We start from the raw sequence: 5,696 nt of genomic DNA, 5'->3' as shown, positions 1-5,696 counted from the left end.
CATTCTCATTTCAGAATTCCAAAGGGAAAAGATGAACGTTTCCTGGAAATCGCTATTAGCATCGGAGTTGTGACAGACACTATATGCATCTTACCTCCTTACCCTTCGCAATAACCGCGTCAGGTACACAACAGGTGTGAGGTAGGTAATGAAGTCATTCAGGGGCCCGCCAAGGAGGGAAGTGTAGACATGCCCCCATCTGAGCCCCATGCCTCAGGCGAGTCCAGCAACAGGCTGGTGCCAGGACCTTGAAATAAGAGTCTTCTAAAAATGTGTGTGTGTGTGTATGTACATATGTATATACGCACATACACATGTATAGATACAGGTTTATTTATGTTAAATTTATTATATTTCTATTTTTAAATTTATTTTTTACTTTATATGTATATATATAAACTCTTTAAAAATATAAGGATGATGGTTGATCTATATTAACATGACTTTTTTATGATTTTATTTATTTATTCATGAGAGACAGAGAGAGAGGCAGAGACACGAACAGAGGGAGAAGTAGGCTCCAGGCAGGGAGCCCAATGCCGGACTCGATCCCGGGACCCCAGGGTCACCACCTGAGCCAAAGGCAGACGCTCAACTGCTGAGCCACCAGGCATCCCTAACATGACATTTTAATGGACTGTCACATGTATACTACCATGAGTTCCATCTTACAAAATAACCTCATAGAATATCAGGTGCTGGTGCTCGGTGGCCAAGTCCATCCCCGGGGCATGCTTCTGGGCCAGAAGGTCGTGGTCGTGCACTGTAAGGGCATCCAAAGTTCTGGCAATTTCTACAGAAACAAGGAAAGTACCTGTCCTGCCTCCTCAAGGAGATGAGTGCCAACGCACCCAGCGGCCCCACCACGCCCGAGCACCCAGCCCTACCCTCGGGCGGATAGTGCGAGGCATGCTGCCCCATGCTGGCCCTGACCACCTCAAGGTGTTTGATGGGATCCGGCCGCCCTAGGACGGGAAACATACAGATGGTGGCTCCTGGGTCTCTAGGTGGTGCCCCTGAGGCCTACACAGCTCATAAGCCTGGCTAGAAGCACCAGACAGTAACAGCCCCCCTGGAAGAGAGGAGGAAGGAGAAGGCCAAAATCCAATCCCACAGTTGAAGAGGCTATGGAAACAGGCCGAAAAAAACATAGAGAAGAAAATCGATGAATACACAGAGGTCCTCATGACCCACAGGCCCCTGGTCTGAGCTCAATAAGATGGACTGTGAAGTCCTTCTGCTGGGCCCGGCCTGGCCTCCCTCCCTCTCTGCCCTAGATATGGGCGACTCCCCGGGGCTACTGTCCTTGTGCCACCAGCAGCCTGGGCCTTAGAATGCCAGGAACACAGAAAGGGCCTTAGTCACCACTGTGAAGAAAGGCCTTCTTGAAAGGTAAGGAAAAAAAAAACCAACCACCTCTAAGAGCTTTGAGGCATAATTGCCTGTGACCTACTCATTCCTGAGAGTCCTGAGAAATTGGCAGTTGAACAACAGATGCCATGTCACTGTTTGCAAGAGAGATCTGGAAAATGATTAAGGCGGGGGTCCTATGTTGTTAGGGAGGTGTATCTCGACTTGCTACAGGGTCTGCAGCTGTTAGGGTATGAGGACGCCTGGGGCCAAGCTTGCTGCCGTACAGAGGTAGTTCCAGATGCGGACACTGGGAAGTGCAGCCAAGGGTCACCGGCACTGCCCTCGTGCTTTCCCTATGTTTTGTGATCCAAAACTAATAAATTGTTCTTAAAGAAAAAAAAAAAAATATATATATATATAAATATATACATCAGTGTGAGCAGTGATTACTTCTGGGACAAGAGATCATATACAATCCTTGTTTTCTTCTGTATACTTTTCTGTGATTCCTAAAAGATGTAGGCAAGGAGCATAAATAACTTTTTCAGTAAAAGCAAATTAAGTTCTGAAAGTACGAGATTTAAAAAAAAAAAGTAAATCAGAAAAAACAGAACCTAAGGATTTCACCTTTGGTAAATTTCTCTTCCTGTTAACTTTCTCTCCAGATTTAGTAAGTAATCTAATCTGTTTCAGAAAACACATCTCTTCATTGACCCGTTCACTCAGTCCAAAGGGTTTGTTAAGCGCTTACTATGAATCAAGTACTGAAATGCCACCCCTCTGGGAGCTGCCCTGCTGAGTCTCTAGGGAATGAAAGACCTAGAGCCATCGACCCGGGGCAGAGGGATAGATAGTAAGACCAGGGAGTAAAGAAAAGGAATTGAAAATTAGAACAAAGTGGCCTTAGCTCCAAGCAACGAAGAACTACCTAGACTGTGCTTCGTCTTTTTTTTTTTTTTTTAAGATTTCATTTATTTATTCATGAGAGATACAGAGGGAGAGAGGCAGAGACACAGGCAGGGGGAGAAGCAGGCTCCATGCAGGGAGCGCGACGCGGGACTCGATCCTGGGTCCCCAGGATCACGCCCTGGGCTGAAGGCAGATGCTCAACAGCTGAGCCCCCCAGGTGTCCCGGTGCTTCACCTTTCTATGCTACAAAGTGGGGTGGGACGGAAAGCTATCTGTGGTGACCCAGTTCCCAAATCCTCATGGTAGGAGAATGACTGGGCCAGAGGGGAGACACTGGGCAGAGAAGGGATCACCCGAGGTCTGATGACTAGAGCAGAGGAAGGCCAGAGGTTCACCACCTGACCCCCCCTCCTTACCTGCCACCCACACCTGCTCTGATCTCCCCCGCCCAGGGTTCCCTGGGCAGCACTCTCTCCGCTGTTTCCATGCCCACGAGCACTAGAAATGGGGGTCACCCTCACAGGACGTGGGTGTATGGGCTATTTCAGCTGGTTTCCTTAATAAAAATAAATGTATCCGTGCAATCCTTACTAAAATATTTATTTCTTCAGATATTTTGATTCAACTTCTTTGGAACTTATCGATTTATATTTTATAACCAAGATGAATTTCAAACTTCCAAAACTGATTTAGAAAGACTGAGATACAGGCCACCCACAAAAGGCTGATCTCTTCAAATGACAGGCTGTAAGAATTTGTTCAACACATCCTAGCAGGGGTGGGCTTAGCTGATATTTTGCGAATAAAAGCTATATAGGTCTTTATGGACAAATTAAAGGATTTATTCTGCATTCCAAATCTTACAATTAATCTTGTATTGGAATTATCTATTCTATAATTTCTCCTTTAAAACTGTTTTGAGTTGGTCCCACACGATCACAAAGGATGGGGTCACTCACAACCATTCTTTCCAACTTCTTTTAACATTATCCGCTCATAGAAAATGAGAATATATGTATGGTATGCTAGGCAATCTGGGGGAAATCTGGACATAACTCTTTGGAACTTGGTGTAAATAAAATTGTCGTTATATTTTCATGATAAAAATAAGATTTAAGATAGTAGGGAAGATGTTAATTATTGAACTTGAATAAAACTTTCCCCAACATCTTTTTCACATATTTTAATGAGAACTTTGAGCTTATTTCCATGAAAATAACAAACTAAACTTCTTGTATCAGATTTTAAGGCTAAAACAGTAAGCACAATTTCTCATCAAGAATTTTCAAAGATAGGGCAGCCCCGGTGGCACAGCGGTTTAGCGCCGCCTGCAGCCCAGGGTGTGATCCTGGGGACCCGGGATCGAGTCCCACATCGGGCTCCTTGCATGGAGCCTGCTTCTCCCTCTGCCTGTGTCTCTGCCTCTCTCTCTCTCTGTGTCTCTCATAAATAAATAAATAAATAAATAAATAAATAAATAAGAAAGAATTTTCAAAGATAAAAAAAAAAGAATTTCCAATGATGACCGCTCAAATTCGTGAGTCACCTCAGTGAGAAATTTTGTTCATATAATTACAATCCAGATTTTAAGACCATTTTTTAGACCATTTTTATAATCACTGGAAAATTCATAACAGTGAAGATGACACTAAAAAAAATCTGACTACTCTTCTTTCTTTTCATTGGCAACATAATACTGAAATGAATTTAATGATAGGAATGAATTTTTAATGCAATGAAATTTTCACATCAAGTGTTCCAAAATACTGATAACACTCTAACTTGGAGGGCATGAATGTCATCCTTCAAGGCCAATCGGTTGCAAAGCAGAAAGGTAGCCATCCCCCTCTCTGTGTGGTAGGCTGAATAACAAATCCCCAAGCATGTCGGTGTTGCAATCCCCGACTATGTCACTTCACACCACAAAAGAAACCTTGCAAATGCACTTAAAATTAAGGATCTTCAGATGGCAGGACAATTCTGGCAATGCATGTGAACTCAAGGTGATCCCAAGGGTCCTTATAGGAAAAAGGAGGAGGCAGGAAAGTTGGAGTCAGAGAAGACGTGATAGCAGAAACCAAGGGTAGAGTCAGAGAGAGAGTTGAAGATGCTGTGCTGTGGACTTTGAAGATGGAAGAAGGTGTCATGAGCCAAGGAATGCAAGTGGCCTTTAGAAGCTGATAAAGATCAGGAAAACAGATTCTCCCCGAGAGCCTCCCAAGAAAGGCAACCCTGCTAGCATCTTGATTTTGGTCTAGTGAAACCCATCTCAGAATTTTCACTTCTAGAACTATAAGATAGTAAGTCTATGTTACTGGTTAAGCCACTAAGTTTGTGGCAATGTGTTACAGCAGCAACAGAAAACTATTACATATACTTAAGCTAATGCAGAGCACAAGGAAACTTATCCAACCTCTGCACCTCCCCTATCTCCAACCACCTATTTCTTGGGCATCAGAAACAGATTCTCCAACAACTCCATAGGGCCCTGTCTACAACGTGTATACTCTGCAGCTGGCCACTAAGGTAGGCCTCTGGGTGGTAGGACTCTGCCCTCATTCAGTACATCAACCTAGACCCATGAATGCTGCATGGTGCTTATCATGCTTGCCACCCAAAGGGACCACAGGGCAACCAGGAGACCTGCTCCTGTTCTGACCCTGAGGCTCAGAAGCTCCTGCCCCTGCAGGTCCTGCCCTGCCACCTTAACACTGGCAGCAACAATACCTTGCAACTCCCATGTGGCCATTTGCGACATCTTGGTGACATGTACTGGGAATCTCTGTCTTCTGTGGCCATTGTTAGCAAGTCTGGTATAAAGCAATTCTCCACTTCCAATTTCTCAGCAGAACTGGGTCTAGATTCCAGGCAATGATCAACTGGTGGGTAACACAGCTGGCGGTGCAATAGGTGTTTGCACCATGAAGCTCTCGCCATACAGAAGTACCCAGCACAAATACATCAGTGCCTTATACTTTGACTCAAGAGTACTGTTTATTTCAATAAAATGGATGAATTTATACTTTGCTTATGTACCGAGCCCTGAGTTAACTGGCGTAGCATTTCTTTTTTATTCCAGCGATTTTTGGCGCCTTTGTTTTATTTAGATCATTGCCTTGGTTTGGCCCTTAATCTGATTCTGATAATTCTCACTTCTGGCAGCATGTGGACATGTTTTCTCTTGGGGTGGACTAACAAAGACATTCTAAAGTGTCCGAGGTCAGCCCAGGCCTCGTTACCGCCACGGCCGATGCTGATACAGCTGAGCCAGTTGCACACATCTGTACCGATGCATCAGGGCTCTATTTTGACTGATTGGTGCCAGTGCTGCCAGGTGTTAAACAGGTTTAATGGAAGCCTTGCTGTGCCATTTGCTTGAGCGTTTGGTTGCGTGACAACACTAGAGAACTAACGTTTCAAGGGCTGTGACAGGA

General features: G+C 44.6%; 1 pseudogene; it reads left to right on the top strand.

Moving 5' to 3' along the window:
- The first annotated feature begins 731 nt into the window (after positions 1-731).
- Positions 732-1,209, top strand: LOC112908177 (large ribosomal subunit protein uL13 pseudogene; annotated as a pseudogene).
- The last annotated feature ends 4,487 nt before the right edge of the window (positions 1,210-5,696 follow it).

The sequence above is a fragment of the Vulpes vulpes genome, chromosome 2 (genome assembly GCF_048418805.1).
Source record: "Vulpes vulpes isolate BD-2025 chromosome 2, VulVul3, whole genome shotgun sequence".
NCBI lineage: Eukaryota > Metazoa > Chordata > Mammalia > Carnivora > Canidae > Vulpes > Vulpes vulpes.
Note: the sequence above shows the minus strand (reverse complement) of the source record. Positions and strands in the feature narration are given on the sequence as shown.